General features: G+C 36.6%; 1 protein-coding gene across 5 annotated transcripts in view; it reads right to left on the bottom strand.

Moving 5' to 3' along the window:
- The window catches only part of thsd7ba (thrombospondin, type I, domain containing 7Ba), a 199,710-nt gene that overhangs the window by 153,740 nt on the left and 26,955 nt on the right, over positions 1–19,015 (bottom strand). For 3 of the 5 annotated variants that reach the window (XM_008403104.2, XM_008403129.2, XM_008403136.2), the window contains exon 2: positions 3,719–4,043. The gene's annotated coding sequence lies outside the window, so the exon portion shown is untranslated. Of the gene's footprint in view, positions 1–3,718; positions 4,044–9,885; positions 10,035–15,268; positions 15,309–19,015 lie in introns of those variants that run through there. The other 2 variants (XM_017303716.1, XM_008403111.1) reach the window with 2 other exon arrangements.

The following is a 19,015-nucleotide window of genomic DNA, read 5'->3' as shown; positions in this document are numbered from 1 at the left end:
TCATCATAAACATTGACAAAGAAACTGTTAGTGTTTACAGAGAATAAAACAATCCTTTCATCTATAGCTTAATGTTTATCATTTATTGATGGTGCTATCTGTATATAGACTCAAAAAATAATTTTATTACACTGAGAATAATAATAAAACACATCTTTACAACATGGATGTCTGCTTGAATGGTATTTGTTTTCAATTTTGCGGATCAAACTAAAATAATGAGTTTACTAAGCTTTTTCTTAGTGATTGGAAATCATGAAGAGGATCTAATGGTGGATTAACTACCAAAAAAAAAAAAATCTGCATTTGATATTTTAGATTTTTTTTTTTTTTTTTTTTTTTTTTACATGGTGTTTCTGTGACAGTCCAAAGCTTTGAATTTCTGTTGCTTGATCTTGTTTGGAGAGATTACAGTTTTGGCTTTGGTGATTTTTCTGTGTTTTCATGGTGCTGAATTTTGTTTAATGAAAAAATATGTAGAGAAGAAGATGGCTTGGTGCCTGGACGTGGGGAGCCAAATGCACAGTTATTGATGGACGGTCCAATTTTGTTCGAGCTTTGGCGTTTTATTCCAAAGTCATTTTTAAAATAAATTCAGTGTGCACACAAATCTCAACATTTGGCAATCCAACAAACTTATTAGCGGTAATATGAAGCTGCCAGCCTTTACAGTTCCACCAGCTCTGCAGGTCTGTACTTTCAAGATTTAATCTATTTTACATGTAATTGAAGTCATTTGTATTTCTTCTTACTGCTGCCTTTCTCTCACATTTCTATCACCAGAATGTACTCTTTGTTCGGTTGACTGAACAACCCACCCTGACTCTTGCACACCCATATGCCAATTAGACACCTCTAGCTGCTGATTACAACCCTTTCTCTCTTGCGGCACTGTTTGGAAAGCATACCTGACTGCTCCTAGATTACATCCTCCCTCCAGCCTGTCTAATTTGACTATTCACAGGACAAGCAGTTCTCTCTTTTAGGCTAACAGAGCACATTAGCACTAATTAGGAAACAAGATCTGGAACAGAAACAACCTATAAAACATGCATGTCCTGGAAGAATGCCAGTGTTCATTTTCAGATGGACATTTAATTTAATCCCAGGACCAGATTTGCTGTTTTTTTGTTTGTTTGTTTGTTTGGGGGGGTTTTTGCAAAATTTTGCTACAAACTTTTTCACATAAAGCTCAGGCACAGATTCATTCAATCTAATACTTACTGCCCCTTGAACAAATTCCTCAAGCTGTGCCAGACTGTGTCTTAACAGTAGTTTGCAATTAGTTTTAGGCCTGGTCTTTAACAGGCTTTTCTAACGCATAAAGGTGTTTTGATCTAAACCATTATATCCTGTCCTGTCATAGCTCTGGTTTATGTTTYAGGTCATTGTCATTGTAATCATTCTCCGCAGTCTCAAATCTTTTGCATTTTCTATTGGGTTTTTCTCCAGGACAGCCTTTTCAGCTCCATCCATCTTCCCAACAACTCTAACCAGCTTCCCTGTCCCTGCTGAAGAAAAGCATCCCCATAGAATAATGCTGTTACCATGTTTCACGGTAGAAATGGTGTGTCAATGGGGATGTTCAGTATTGGTTTTCTGCCGCATATAACATTGTGCATACAGAATAGAACGCTTCATTTTTCTCTGATTCGGACAGAGAACCTCCTTCCGGATGTTTGTAGTGTCCCTAACTGGCTTTTTTGTAAACTGCTTATGGGGCTTATCAGAAGATTATTTTAACAATAGCTTTCTTTTAGCCTCTTTTTGATCAATTTTACAAGGAAGGAGTGATTGAGAAAGAGGTGCTTAAGTAGTGGGAGGTTGAATGCTGAAACAATGGACCTGGTCTGACTGGCTAACTGATTGTAGGTGTGAGTGGAAAAAGCAGAAGACAGACTGAGGAGTGGGAGAGAGAGACACACAGGTGGTGAGGAAGAGTACACCGGGGGACAAGCAAATTAATCTTATAGGAAAGCAAACTAAAAATAATAAACCTGAGTAAGAATAACTAGACACAACAAATTAGCATAATAAACTAGAATCAGACTAGTTTTCTAAGAAAAGACTGAACTAAAAACAACAGCAACAAGACTGATCTAACCAAAATAAAAAAAACTGACAAATAATTAAACTAGAATCAAATCAAACTACAAAACAACCGAAGATCCTAACATTAAGTGTGTGATAAAATGCTAAAACAAAAAAAAAAAAAACTGTTCCAGGGGTACAGATAATGTCCAAGGCACTATAAAGAGAAACACATGGATTAAATTTCTTTTTTGGAAAAGACCAGCTCCTAAAGCAGTTAAATATCTAGGTCAAAGGCACCATGCCAGGCTCTCATTGGATGGAAAAAACCTGGAGATCAGCAGCATGGCTAGGATGATGCTGCGCATCGCGTTGGAAACTACATGATCTGAAGGAATGCAATCTGTCGCCCTGTCTCCTGTGGTCCTGGTTTGGTGCCCACTCACTGGACTCAGTCAGCGAAAATCCTGCAGTTATCATAAGGGAACAGATGCACAGAACTCCACAACCCTCTGTTTCACAGGTGGTCACAACAATTAAGACTTGATGAGATGTTTCCAAATAAAAGAAAGAAGCTAATTTGGTTTGCCAAGGCTCTAAAGAATCAACATGTGATCCTCCAGCCTCTCTTTAAATAAGCCAGACACTCTGATGAATTCAAGTGGAAACAAACACATTTCTCTACAGCCTGAGATGCAACCTTCATCACTGGATTTCCACAAAATTATTTAGCCAACCAGGTCTTTCTGTCTTTACGTTCTCTGTTGATATCCGCGCTTCTGTTCCTGTCTTGTCTTTGCAGTCTGCCTTCAGTACGGTCTGGTTAACAAGGCTGTAAGTATTTTTTCCACATTGTTGTGCATGTAATTGCTTTTGATTGCTAGCAATAAAAACACGGCAACCCATCCTACTCCATCCCTCATCTCTCCTTCACAGATGCAGTCACTGAAAGGAATGACCATGAAGCACAGAAACGACTATGATGCAAACTTCAATGTCTTTTTGTCTCGTTTTTTTTTTGGTGAGCATTGGTGAGCTAAAGGTTTTGTTTTGAATTCTATGATTTTGAAGTTTATGGCTTTTGTGTAAATTTTTTATGTTGCAATTATGTCTCTCTGTTTTTATTGTTCTGTCTCAACAGCATGATGTTTGAAACCCAAGATATTCAGGGTTAAAGGAGAATTTGATAATCAAAATACAAACATCATCTACTGTTAAATCAAAGTTTGAACTGATTGCTGGGTCATGTAATTTCTTTTGTAAATCCTGCTCTATACAAATATTGTCCATCTCTGCTATATCCATAAGCTACTATATTCATAATGTAGTGTAGACTAAGAAAAAGCTAAAACAAAATAAAAAAATTAAAAAAATAAAAAAGATTCAATGGGTTTCCAGATGATTGTGAACTTAGTATTTAGTATTTAGTATGAGGATAAAAAAAGCTACTGTTTACTTATTAGGGGCTCTTTTCCCCTCTTGACTTTCATTAAAAAAAGGATGAGAACAGGATATCAACAGAATCAGAAAAACACAAATGTATTCTAACCTTTAAAACACGGTAAGTCCAAATGAAAATGTTTAATGCATCACATTTTAGATTTTCGCCGTGCATAATGCCTCTTGTCCAGTGCTGGAGATAGGCACCAGCCCTATTTTGGAATAATGCATGATATATGAAACCCACCTGTGCAAGGTGACCTCCAGTCATCCCTTTGGGTGATATTGTTAGTAGAGTTGCGGATGACTCTGGGCAGTCCTTCCAGAGAAGACTTTAGCCGAGCAGAGAGGAGGCGTCTGAAGATGTTAAGTCTGGCAGGGATGGTAAATCGCCTGTGCCAGGCCTTCTGCTTGCAGCATCATGCAATAGCTTAATCTGGTACGAATGAATGCGTGGTAGGCTGGGACTATGTCACACCTCCTGCACCTTCAAGGTGCTAAGTCTGTCAAGCGCCCACTCACTCAAGTACCAACTGGGGATGGTCCAACCAGCATGGGCAGCTGTAAAGAGTCTGAGGAGAATAAAAACAGAGAAAAATAAAACAGATATAAACATCTGACCAGAGACTAGTAAAACTGCTGCAAAGCTACAAACGTCGAAAAAAAGAATGAAAAATGGATTGTAGATGATTGTGACCCCTGAGTTCAGTGTTCTTTATTTTGTACACCATCAGCAGAAACTAGGCTAAAACTATGACTATTTGCAATTCACTCATCCTGTTTTGTCATCCAATATAACGCTTCAGTCTAGTGCAATGCACACACACAATTATGCGCATGAAAAGAAGTATTAATATTACGTTTTCAGGTTTCAGATTTACTGCAGCACTACAGAAGACAAATCATGTCACTTGAGCATCATTTTAATGAAGCTCTGGATGTTGTTTATGAATCTTTTCTGAAGCAGCATAAGGAAGAGTCTCATATTTATTCCTTAAAACACATTCTGATATCAAAGACAAGAGTTGAAGCTTTGGGGGTTTTGCTCTTTGCTATTCAGTGATTAACTGTCAGCCCTGTAGCCAAGGCTGTTCATCGAGCTCACCCACAAGAAACTGATTCTATTAACACTCTCTGCCTTTAGGTCCCATCCACTCCCTAGTACTGTGAGCAGCTCTGCAGTCTGCTTTCCAACTGACCTGACTGTTCACGGCCCTGAGATCCCCAGATCCCAATGACCCAGAACTTATTACTTAAAGCTTTTAAGGGCATTTTCTTTGCCATTCTATTGTTGTTCAAATTAGCTTGTGTCTGCAGCTGCACTTCTCGGCTTGCAGATGGCTAACAAACAGGATGAATGGAAGCTACGATTGAGGATGGAGCAATAAGGTGAAAACAAACCAATTTCAGCTGCGGACAAATAGTTAATTTAATGTAAATCTGTGTATTACCATGAAACTATCGGTCTTTTACCAATACATTTAGAAAAATTGAAGACAAAACAAAAATCTAGTTTCCTTTTGCTACTTTGTATGTGCAGTATTTGCACATAGAAATACTGCAGTCATTTAGTTATATTGAAAGAGTGATGGTTTATATTTTAAGTCATATAGCACCATTACAGCTTTGCTTCAAAAGTAGTTCTGGGTATTAATGTTATGTTATAAAAAATATTTCTAATCTATCCATTGACTATTAAAATAAATTAAATAAGTCTAAGCTAATAACATAAAGCATACTACCATTTATTTGATTACTGATGCTAGATTTAAAGGGCTTTTTTAATGTTTTGTTTTGAATAATGTCTGCATCTGACCATGTGTTGTTTTGAGTCTAAAACATTTAGAAATGCATAACTTTACACTTGTTAAATAGCCTTCCCATTTTTTCCATCCTTACCACCCCATCTTAACAGTCTGTATTCAGATTTAGCAGCTCTGCAGAAGAAGAGAAGAATGTAAATATAAGCATCCAAAGATAATTATGACACTTTGTTTTAATTGTAAATCGTGTAATTATAAATGCAGCTGAAGATGTAAGAATTATAGCAGTGTTGCACATTGTGTCACATTGTGCCTGTTTGGTTTATTTTAGCATACATATTTTAAGCAAAAATACATATAAACGTTTAAGTAAAAGCATTCTGGGTGGGAACATATCTGTTCCAGCGGACACCAGATTTAGACTGGAGCCCCCAAAAGAAAAAACAGAACTGAAGCATTTCTACTTTAATTATACGATTTAACTGCTGTGGCTTCACCTCGTAGTCAGAAGTCAGAGTTAAAAGTTGGCTTTACTTAATAGCAGCGCCTTTGCTTTGCAGTATCTTTGTTGTTTTCCGTTTCATCACACTGTGTGCATGTTTTCAGTGTCGCCCGTCATTTTCTGAAGGTGTCTTTCACTTCACGTGTGATGCTGTTGCAAAATATTAATTCTGTTTTTGTTTCAACTTCCATCTTAGTAAACTAGACGCTGACAAAATATTCCCACTGCAAAGGTTAGATCTTAGTTTTGAATATGATAAGCTGAAAAGACAGACAGCAAAGTGAAGCTGATATATTTCTGTAACCTGCACCACACTGGGAAATGAAGACCTACATATGTTGCTGAATTAAGAACACAATAGTAGCACAGAATTCAAATAGCACCATTGCAATCTTATGCTCATATGCTCAATGTGTTATAAGCCTGGCGGGCCACCAGGCTTTACTTGTGCCCTCACTAGGATAAGCATTGCGTGTTTATTCAAGTCTTGTTAAAATGTTTGCATTTTTTTAAGACCTTCTTGTTCAGGTATTAATCTTCCAATCTTTTAATAACACATAATTATCAAGTGATATTTTTAAATGTCCTGTAAACTTAAAAAAAAAAAATTAACTCATAGACATAAAGGGCAGCAGAATTAAAAACTGCCCTAGCACCCAACCACTGGGCTTTGCAAGTTTTCTGGGGGAAACCTTGTCTCAAAACTGGCACATCCCTGAATTTTCAGTTTTGATATTGAAGAAAATACTTTAATGTTTCAGAGTAGTTAAGGACTATTATTCATATGTAAAAGATGATATTTGAAATTCTTAAACTTTTCTCTTTTCTTTTTTTTTTTTTTTTACAAGACCACGCATAAGACTTAGTTGCAATGCTTTATCAAAAAACCACATACATTTACTGCAGGTCCTTTTTGGAGTTCTTTCAGAGACCAAAAATATTTTTTCCAGGCTGTCGAAGTGATGCACATGACACTATCTGAAAAGGGTAGATATCTCCACCCTTCCAGTCTCAAACAGTCCGCCTCCCAAAGGCAGCTGCTCCTGGAACTGAGGTTATCAACTCAATCAGCTGCATGTTTATCACTGTTTTTTGAACATACCATGCTTCTTTCACCCCGTCTCCCTGTGCTGCAGGTGCAGAGGTATTGCTAGTTAAGGAAGCAGACAGAAGAGCAGGACTGATGCCAGGAGGAGAATTTTTAAAAAGTTCCACACCTGCAGGCTCACCAACCACAAATATCAATTAAATTAAATGAAACACATTTTTCCATTTTAAAAAGTCGAATATTTCTTTTATAGTTTTAAATAAGAGTACCAAACTTGGATATGATGTGTCAAATGTAAAGGACTGCCTTCAACATCCAGACCTCAGAGACTGATACAACTAGATAATGCAAGACTGTCTCATCTTTTCAAAGAAAATGCTATTACATTTTGAAACTGCTATGTCTCACGAGATGTCCTCTGCTAAGTACGTATGCCTTGGGCAAAGAAAAATAACTATGAACAATGGTATACATATGCTGCTATATCTACCATACAATTTGGTTTTCCTCTGGGCTGCTTAGTTTAAATGACTCACACTTAAAATAAGTGATTTCAGACTCTAAAGAACCCCCCTGCGCTTTAGGAGAGGTACGTTGGGATAAGATATTTGTTAGCTTGAAACATTAAAGAACAGAGATTTCCCTCTTAAAAAAATCAAACGTTACAACTGCCATAATAAAAACATAAAAAGCAATTTTAAAAAATGGCTTATGCTTCTAGGTAATATTTGGAGTGAGTAAGAAATGAATAAATAAAGGGTGCCAGCCTTAGTTCAGCTTCAGAAGAGAGAAACATCATAATTAAGACAATGTGCAGAAGCACCAGAACGATAGAGACAGATCCCAGCTGCAGCATAAACAACTCAGGCGTTCCAGGAGGGTCAGAAACTCATACCTAAGTGCTTAATTTAAATCAGAATGCCTTACTTTCGGCCTTATTTTTTAACAAATCACTACTGAAATATTAAAGATAATTTTTGTAGCTCCCTTTGGATTTATGTACTGTATTTTCTTCATATCATCACCAGATGTTGTCAACTTCTGCACTTAGTTTAGGCTTAGATACTTTCCATTGTAAACAAGTGCAGTATACAATACATTAAATGTTATTTTACTTCCCAAACAGTTTGGAAGCAATTGTAGGCTGGTACTGAAATACATCGCTGACTTTCATCACAAAATACAAGCCCAGTTTGCATCAAAAATGCTTATTTTACATAGTAGCTATACAAAGGCTCTTGGATAAGCTAAAAATTAAAGATGTCCTGCATGATAAGATTAATTTAAACTACAGTTTGTAAGCTACTGTCAGTATGTCTGCTAACCTGCCAACCTCAGACTGGCAACCTGTGTAAATAATCTGACTGATTAACCAGCTAATATCAGGTTGTCAAAAACTGCAAGCATTAATCAGCATGTTTACCAAATGTACTCAGAATCCAAATAAAACAATCCATCTAAAAATATGTTATATAAGCAGCATCAAGTAATGAATACTTTTCTGTTTTAAATTAAATAAGGAAGCCCTTAAGATAGATTTTGTATAACTTTGTGTCATTTTTGCAGTGTTGTGGTATTTGTGGTATGTCCTGGCCCATGTCCTCTGAAGATGAACGGTGAAACTGATCACATTAGTCACATCAAATATAGTAACACGAAGGAAATATTTACACCATGATGCCTTAATGCATGTTTTAATAAGTCTTACAAATTCTTGTTCAGTCTTGGTTAGTGCTTCACTCGAGGTAGAGACAAATAAATCAAGCAAAGCTGTATTAAAATTCCATCCCTTCTGCTGCACGGCATTCGGATGAGAAAAAGAAAGGAATAACTGCCCAGAGTGACTGATCCCAGCTCAGCCTCACATCTTTAAAAAAAAAAAAAAACTGGAGAAACCCAGAGAGTCAGAAGCAGCCATGCATTTTAAAGACATGTGGATGTACTTCAACATTAACAGACATGGGTGTTTGAAAGAGAAAAACACCTTGATGCACAAAGCATGCTTCAGGCATGTTAAAAGGTGTTAAATTACACAGCTAGATAGTCATGCACCATTTACTCTTGTACACACCTTCCCCACTCAATGTAGGCTCATGATTCAATGGCCCTTGGAGAAATCTGACACTAATTGATGCAATGCCTAAAACAAAGTCAGAGAGCACCGTCTCGTTAGCGCCATAATTCTCGCTGAATATTTTTTTCCCACCATAAATTTTTCATCAAAGATATGGGGGGAAAAATCTGGGATGTTAAAGCAGTGTGGAACAATGGGAGCACCAAAGCTCCACAATAAAAAGTATTTATCTGTTTTGTGGAATACACTGCTTCGCAGAAGGATAAATCGCCCTGGAACATTTTTTGTTTTGCCACATAACAAGCACAAACTTGTATACTAATTTGGTGTTTTGTGATTGTATTCAGGACATCTTGAAAGGTTTTCACTTGGTTCATATTTTTCTCTATTTTTGGGGGGGGATGCTGTTCATTCTAACATTACTTTAAACTTCTCCGCAGCTTATATGTCATGTGTGATCTTTGATATTCATGATGCCTTTTGTTCAATGTTCTGAAGAAACCCAGAGTCAGAAGCAAACCTAAAAAATACTTCATATAACGGTTGCATTCTATAATGCCAAACATTTCACTGTAATATCAGTGCCTCCTTAATAAAGATTTTACTTTTCTACAAAAAAAAGTGCTGTTTTGAGTAAATATATTACAAAAAAAAAGCATTTCCTTGTACTTTACAATTATGCACTGCTTTATGTTGGTGTACGACAAAAATATATTAAGACATATTTTTGTGGTATCAAATAAATGTATAAATGTTTTCTCATTATATTTTAAATAAGTTGCATTAAGAACTGAAAATCTATCTAGCTCCCACCTTCATGATCCCAGACATAATAGACAGGATATAAGGAGTGGCTAAGGTAACAGTGCTACAAAATTAGTGAACAAAGTAGAAGAGAATGTTGGAAAATGACAGCTTGAAAGAGTCAAGTCCCATATAATCAGATTTTTGTTGTGCAGCTGTTTCACCTGGCTTCACTGCCCCAACCTCCCGTCTCATTAAAAAAAAAAAAAAAACTTATAATTACCACAGAACAAGCTGTAATCCTGGTCACTCTATCTCCATTTTTTTCAACTGATAGTCTCCTCTCCTGGGACTAGAGCATTCAGGTAACCGTATCCAAGTCCCAAGTGCCTTAGATCCAGAAGGGATTGTTGCCCAGAAAGGGAGCCATCACTGTGAGCATAGAGGAGCAGCATGACAGCGTCAGGATTCATTTTTGAGGAGGCCTGCTTGCTGAGGCTGGCAGATAACATGGGTCAGTAGTCTCAGAGACACCTGGACCCTGAAGCAACGGGTGTCCTTCTGGAAAATATCTGTTAATGCACCGTGGGTGGTGGTGGTGGTGGTGGTGGTGATGTGTATTCACATGTATATATGCGTGTGTTCGTGCGTGCAGTCGCATACGTGTGTGGGTGGGCTGGAGGAGGAGCTGATACTTGCTTAGCCCGAAGAGGCTATGCAGAGACGACTGAAACCTGGGAAAAGTCAATATGCAGAGGGGGGAAAAAAATTGAGAGCAAGAAGGGAATCAAGGGTGAAATTAAAACCCTGCTGCAAGTGATAAGTTGTTGTGATGTGAAGTCTCTTTATTTATTCAAAAGAAAAGAACTCTATGGTTTGAATCCAGGTTCCACCATGACAGAGCAAGGCAATGTTACATGTACATACGGGAAATGAATCCCTCACTTCATTGTTTATTTAAAGAGTGTGCTGTAACTTAGTTTTTTTATGACATTTATATTGTTACGTCAAGCCTCCTATAATTTTACATTTAGAAATGCCTTAGCTAAACTGTACGTGTCAAGTGCTCAATTTGTACTTGCACAGTTTGCACTTGTTGAGTGCAAACTGTGCTTACTGCACTTGTTGATTGTCCTCAACAAGCACTTTCACATGAACAAATACAGAGGTTTTCTTTTGCAAAACGACTAGTTGTTTACTTTGGATTATATACAGAAAAAAATATTTGTGGCGTAAAATATATACTCAGATAAGAACATGGAAGAGGTCGGAGGTCATAATCGCTTATGTCTCATAAGAATTGAGTTATCCTCAACAAGTTCAGAACAATAATCAGGAAAAATCAGGTGAACATAAGATATGTACTAAAATGAACCTATGTGTGAGATTTATACATTTTATTTATCCTAATAACTTATGAATTACATAACTACAAATAAAATGAATAGACAATGGTTCAAGTTCATGGTGTTCAATGGCAATTAGTTGAAACTAACTATAGGTATAAAGGGGAAAGTTAACCTGTAGGGTAACTCCAAAGAACCATTGAGTACATCCTGACATGGATGAATCAAACTGTGAGATGGTGGGGAAAAAAATTACAGCTCATTTTCACTTAAACTAAAGTACAAATTATCAGAAGATCTCCAATTTCTCCAGTTAATAAAAAAAAAAAAAAAACTCTTAGCACTATCCAACAGGCGCACTAATCACTGACTATTAGAGAAAAGTTAAAGGAAACCATCAAGGAAAAAAAAATTTGACTGAAGATCAGCTTAACTGCGTAGACAAGCAATGTTTGACATTTCCACCTTAAAAGATGAATCTAAAGCTCTCCAGTTCACAATTTGAGGGACTTAGTGGGAGCACAGAGGAGCTGTGTTTTAAGCAGGGCTTGATATATAATTCTACCAAGAGATAAGATCTCTGAGCAGTGCACTGAAGGAGTTGTGCACCAGACTGGATGATAAGTTTGTTATTTCAAAGATTAAGATAGTAGATCCATGAATATGTACAAGAAAGCCTGTTTAGCTCCTTTTACTGGGAACTATGGTTTCGGGCAGAAAGAGCACCAAGATAAATAACTTCCTGTATTGACTGATGACTGCCAAAGGGTTCAAACCTTAACCTCATTGAGCCAGCTCACTTTAAGAGAATAAACTCTTCAGAAAGGTTCAATACGTGTCAGGAGGAGAGACTTAAATAAGAGTTACACGCTTATATTTCCCACTAAATGCAGAAAAAATGAGATTATTTCTTTAAAATAATGACAAATCCTGAAATAGCACAAACGATTTGCCAGGTACCACAGTGAATTTAAATAGAAATTATTTTAAAAGCAGTGCCTGACCCAGTTGTAACAGACAGTTGATATGCTCTACAAGAGGAAAAAAAAAAGGCATCACTGCAAGTTTCTCATCACTCAAGAGTGTCAGTATCATCCAACGCTGATGAGCAGGAAATGGAGAAGATAGAAACCAATTTGTCACTCACTATGGGTGTTTATATAGAGGCGTAGCCAGAAAGAGAATAAGTGCTCTGTTTTGGCAAAGACAATTAGGCTCTTTTCTGTGTGATCAAATTCCACCGAGCAGTATTTGTTTCTCAAACATATCAGAAGAATACACAATCATTTGAGAAGTTTGTAGTGATTGCATCAAATTCGTCATGTCTCACATGACTTAAAAAACAAAAGCCGGATACATGCTTTGGTTGAAACACCCACTTAAGCACATTGTGAAGAAATGTTTCCTAAGAAAATGAGATTCTGATGCTGATAGAGATTTTTAATATCAGTTCTTCAGGATTAAAATTTGTTTTTACTACACTAAATCAACTTCATATATATATAGTTTTCATTTATATTGCCACTAAGGTAATGGTTTACAATGCGTGTTGGTAATTCTACCATATCAGTTGTGTCTTAAAAATGCATTATAACACAAAATCTAAGATTTTATTTGATAGATTGACAGTTTGTAACTCATAACTGTGGAGTGTGAGAAAATCATAAATTTTGAATCACAGTTCTGATTACACGCAATAACACCTTTACCTGCAATAACAGCTGTAAGCCTATTGGGGATGTTCTCTAATGCATTTGCAGACTGTAAATTTTGTCCATTTTTAGAAAAATAGCCCATTTCAGTAAACTTGGATGGAAGGAATTTGAAGACCAGTTTTTAACTTTTGCCACAAATTTGAAGTTGAATTTAGGTTTGGCCATCGGCCGGGCTATTCAACCACAAAATATACTTAGATATAAATTATTTTATCTAATCTTTCCTTGTATGTATCTCAAACTATAAATAATTTCAACCTGTTGACCATCCAACAGTTGTCAACAAATTCTCTGGCTAAAGAGATTATGCACTACTTAGTGTGTTTCACGTAAAACCCCATGAAAATACATAGATGTGCATGGTTGTAACATGACAAAATGGTAAAAAGTCCTAGTGGTATTAAAACTTTTCCAAGATATTGTAAGCAACAGTGGAAAAGACTGGTATTAGATAGATGCTCAAATCTCTTCCTTTTCATTCATCAGCACAGCAGGAGCACTTGTCTGGGATTCAGATGCATCATGTTAAAGGGAAGCTGGGAAATGTTGCATAAAGTTGCCTCTAGAAAACGCCGTTCTGAATTTATTTGCTGTGCTTTGTACATTTTGGTCAGGATGTGATGTGCAAGGAACCCTTCCCCTGCATTTGAGCAAGTTCCAAAAATTGAACGACAAAACTAAGACAAAATCAAAGGAAATGCCAGCAGTTATTGGAGTGAAAGCCAACATATTATATCAAGAAAACAAACTAAGCGTATCATTCTCCCATTCAGTCAGATGTAAGAAGGGTATTACATTGATTGTTACTCTTTTAGTGTTATTCAGATTTTTTAAAAAAGGACTCCAGTGAGAAAAGAAAAAAAAAAACAATGAGGCCAGTCACATTAAATTAGTCTGAGACAAGAACAAAATCTCCAACACCGTCTTGAAATGTAATCTATTGATCTGTGGCCTGGGGCGTGCCAGGCCGCTACCAGACATTTCTCATCCTCACCTTCTTCATTACATCCATAATTTTTTTTTTCTCTTTCATTCACAGAGTACTGTGCAAAAGTTTCAAGTTCTACTCTATCTCTATCTTGTCAAAAATGGACACGAAGGGGGTTTAGGTAGAGTTTAAATTCAAAACAACTGTCATAAAGAAGACAACAGGTTTTTCTTCCATCAGTAAAACAACATTGGTAAACCTTTACATTAGTACAGAAATCTTTTCTCTTTTAGGTGCCCATCCCATATCTACTAAATATGCAAACATGGTTTAGTTTTGAAAAGAATATAGGATACACGCACATAATTACACGTAAGGTGCAATTAGAGTGGCCTACTATCCTAACAAGTGTGTTTTTAGATTGTGCGAACAAAAGAAATCCATATTTCACAACCATTTTGAATTATTCACCAAGCAGGAAATCACAAATTAAATGCAGATGCAAACATAACATTAATTCAGCAGATCAGAACAATTGTCACCTACTTTAGGCTCWGCCTTTCTCATGCCTCATTCTAAGGAGTTGGGTTATCCTGAGCTAACTCTGTCTATAGGTTTAGSMTGCTGGAGGACAAACATACCACTTTTCCATACGTCCTTCTTATAGAGATCTATAAAAAATTAACTGAATTGAATTTTGCATCAGCTTACAATTCTGTATTCAGCCACAAACATACCAGATGCAGTCAAGCTGTCAAAAAGATTATTTTAAGAATAAAATAACATTGCCTGACCTGATAAGGCTTTTCTTATTTTTTTTTTAAAGAATAATATGTCTGAAATTAGTAATGCTGCAAGGAATGCCTTTGTAACAATTGGTGAAAAAAAAAAAATCTCGCCTGGGTTGATGTGCCAATAGTCCAGTGTAAAGACTGTGGTGGAAAATTGGMTCAAATGAACAGTAGAAAATGACTGCAATTCTACAACAATGTAACAAACTTCATATAGCAAAATAAGATGAGCTAAAGGTAAAATGTACGTACTAGCTTGCAAAATATACAGTATTTCATCATTCAATAGGTGCAGCCAACACTGAATCAAACTAACAGAACCAAGCAGCAGAGGCCCTCCTACCTAAARTAACTAACACATTGGCATAAGATGAAATAATAACATTTATTGCAGAAATCCAAAAGACTTAACCAAATTCTGCTGGAACCACAACACCAAGTAATGCCCCGGATTTATCTGACTATTAGAAGCTCCGCAAAATCTTACAAATATCACTGTCCATAGATCTGGGTCAAAAACAGGACTTCAGGTCCTACAACAATTCATTAGAATGGTCAATTGGCCAATTGGCCATTTAACCCCGCAAACATCTTGATATCAACCAAACAATAATATTGTAACAGCAGCAGAAACTCAAATTAGGCAACAAGAGCATCATAATTATTAACAATAATACAAAAAAGAAATCTTAGGAATATTTATCCAGAGCAGCAGCATGCTAACCAGAGCAATATAAACATCAAATAAACCACAGCAACTAATTATCAGCGAAAAACAAATGACAGCAGTGATGAATAGAAAAACTAAACAACCGAAAACACGAGCGGAGAAATATGGTAGCTAAAACTAAACAAAACACGCAGAGAAACAAAAGTTGTAGCTTACCGATCGTATGTGAAATCCCTTGACCACCATCKTCGCCATTATCAACTTTATCACTAACGGTTACTTTTTCTCCCTCTCCACATCAGTGAGGACTGCGCCGCAGCGCCGCAGCGCCCCCTATGGACGATCCGCCAAATGTGCCTTACCCAACCCACTACTGTGCCACCAGGACAATGCGCATAATTGACTTAGTTTCTAACCATATATTAAACAATCTATATTAAGAAATGGTTTTAAAAATGKTTTTAATTGTATATACGTTTGGTTTCCAAATTATTTTAAATTCAATTTGTYAATAATAATTTTGTATCAACGTTACCACAGCCACAAAAATAAATGCTTCTCCTCTAATCTTATGATCAGCSGGCACTGCCCATCACCTAGCAACGAAAACCGAGCCCAGCTCCTCACYTAGCAACCCAAGCACAGCTCTGCAAGCACGTTTGGTCAGCTGATTTTACAGCTGTATGTGCTGTACAATTGGAGCTGGAAAAGACAAATGTTTTATTGTTTTCTTACAACTGCCATCTGTCAAATCACTGTCCTCTTTAGAAGTTTTTAACTATAAAACTATAAAACTGGGGCAACCGCAGTTTTTACTTCAGCTTCCCTCCTGTCACATGCCCTGGTCAAGGCACTTAACCCTAAGCTGTGCATATTGGTGTATAAATGTGTGTCCAAATGGATGAATGTGACTAGTGTAAAGTGCTTTGAGTGGTCAAAATCAGTGGAAAAAAACATTTACCATGCAGCAGCTGTAAATTTTTTATGCATAAATTTTGTTATCTACTTGTAAACTTGTAAAATATTTAAATGTTTGAGGTTAGTGCAATAGTATCTACTTTTGAGCTACATATTTTCTGCCAGACTAGCAGCTGTAAAACATTTAGCTCAAAAGTTTTCTCAAACTCTGATTCTCACACATAGTGCAGTAAACCTAATACTAAAGTACACCTGGTCTTTAAGAATGTTTGTGCCATCTGCTGACATTATATTTCCTTGTGATAAAGAGCCAGGAGGGCATTGACAGAAGATGTCTGACATATAATTTAATTCTGTTGACATAAATTTTTAAGCTGGGTCATGTTGCTCATGCTTCTAAAATCATCCTAAGTATTCAGGCTAATGGGAAAAGTAGGACTCCTGCATCAGACTTGGATATGACATCATGGTGATCCAACAGCATGGAATACAGCAAAATATGGAACAAGCACGCATAATCTACATCTCTAATTCAGCACTCATTGGGAGTGATCCGCAACATCATAATTCTTTAACATCGCTTCGCTCTCAGGATAAGGCAGATTTTCGACAGATCTTTTTCACGAAAGCAAGTCTTTGTATMGAAAAATGCTTGTGACGCCGGTTATAGAAGGCAGAATCTGTTACAGCAAGCCAAACAATGCCAGCACTGGGTTTATTGTGTTCAGAAGCAACGCGGTTTTCTGATTCATGAGAATGACGTACTGATCCCCTGCCACTAAACCGGAAAATCTTGGATCCCCCAGTTGGAAGTGAAAATTGGAGGATGATTCGTGACTCTTTAAGGTGTGAGCATTAAGATGAAAATGTGTGCTAGTGCAGGTGCTGGAAATGTGATAATTCTGAATAATTGTACAAAAGAGTTTATAATTACAAATCTGTAAAAATATTTATCAAGTGAAATAATAAAAATTCACTTCCAAGCACATTTTTGAAAGAAAGAATTGTGTCCAGATCATCAATGCATAAATATCTCCTGTGAAGCCACACAACCATGTTGCACACACAAACAAAAAAGGATAGTTAGATARCAGGAGCACACAAATTCATAAGTTTAAAGACAAATATTCTCCAATATATGGCTTCAATGAAAAGTTAAACTGGTCAAATACTCGACAAATTGGAAAAATACATTCAATAATGTTCATGGCAGTGAGTGAAGTGAATATCTGGAGTAATATAAAAGAAGAAGAAGATATAAAAATGAAAATCTGGCATAAAAAAAACACAAATAAACCTGCATGATTTATTTGTATTTTGGTAGCTCACTCTTTGGTGGYATACAGCCTGTAGTTCACATTGATAATGATTAAATATACTATGATACACTTTCCACAAAAATAGCTGTGCTGTCCTGTCCTTTACCCCACTGAATAACTGTCAGATTTTATGTCATGATTGTGACCAACATCATCTCATTAGCTCACAAGTTGAAAATGCKGGTTTAAGAAAGGATTTCATCCCACAGCAATGTGCTAAAGAGGATTTGACAGGCTTCTGCGGTTGTTTACAGTWTATCACACACAACAATGAAAATCCTGTTTGTGATGTGGTTAAATTGTGAACCATTTAATTGCAAATATTTAAACAAATGTTTAGAGTGTAGACTGTAAACCTATTATCTATGTGATGAGATAATTATGTAGTTATCCATATTTAATATTTAAAGGAAATGTTAACTTCATACCTTTGAGAGTTCAGGAGGAATTAAAAATAAACAGGAACTAATGTCCAATTACTTCCTTTTATTCTCCTTGAACAGGAAAAAGATCAGTCTTATGATTTCTTTTTTAAAATATTACATAATCMCAGTTATAGATCATGACTGATATACAGCTTCTTTGTCACATTAACATGATGGCTTCACTGTATGTTAGATTGTTTGTGTTTATAAGCTTGTATATTTGAAATAAAACATTGGTTCATTGACTGATTCATTGATTCATTCATTCAATTTGTTCATTCATACATCCACAAGCTTCTGACATTCAGTTTTGCTGGAACACAAAACAAAGGAGAGGGATAAAGGTGCAGTTCCCTTCATTAACCTCCCATTCCCATGTAGATTCTCAAGAAAAGATTCAGGGGTTAAAAYGGTTTTGCAATATGACTCATTGACTCTGTATCTGGGTGTTGTTTGTGCATGCCATGCCGTAATCTATGGCCTCACACATGGTGCTGAAATATCAGCACCCTAACTGGGTTGTACACTGATAAATCTATAGTGGTGTCCATTGTGCTGATCTAGCAGTCATTTTTGTTGCCGTGCCATCTTTTACTGCCAGCCTTCCAACTTGTTCTCTGAACTATCTGCTATAAACATACTTTCCAAAAAATGTGAGGCCTGGCTTGTTTTACTGCATATGTTATCGTTGGTGAAGTGTTGAAGAAAAACATACAATTTCTCAATTAGACCAACAGATGCCTTTACTCTGACAGAGCCAATGTTGTTTTAAAAGATCAAATCCCAGGGCTGATGCTGCATAAGGCTTTGTACTTGATGAGAATGTTCTTATCTGGTCCCAAGCATTGGGTCYTGATCAAGCATTGATTAAGTTATTGGCACCAGCGCTCTTTTTTACACTCATAATCAATATATGTTCTGATAAGCCTTTTTTGTCAGATTAAAAGAATGTTTTGAAGATAACAACTTTAAGCAGGTATTAAATCTAGCTTTCCTCAGGCYCACATTTCTCTATTAGAAATGTGTATTGTTGGTCTCATGTAATGTTCTAATCTTACATGGCAGAAAATTATCATAATTAATAAAGAAAGGCTTATTAATTATGTATTTTCTTGGAGCCTAGTCTCATTTTATAGCACAATGAAGTAACAACRTTACCTTGCAGTTCCACTAKGTGTTTGCTAATTGCTGCGGCTGCCGCTAGTCTGGTGGAGTTTAATGGGGAAGGTCTGGGGGAGGGGTGAACTGTGAGACAGAAGGTCAGCTGGGGATGCAGCCTGTTTACACAAAGCATGAGTTTT

Source organism: Poecilia reticulata, linkage group LG2 (assembly GCF_000633615.1).
Source record: "Poecilia reticulata strain Guanapo linkage group LG2, Guppy_female_1.0+MT, whole genome shotgun sequence".
Taxonomy (NCBI): domain Eukaryota; kingdom Metazoa; phylum Chordata; class Actinopteri; order Cyprinodontiformes; family Poeciliidae; genus Poecilia; species Poecilia reticulata.
This window is presented reverse-complemented; position numbering and strand designations above follow the sequence as displayed.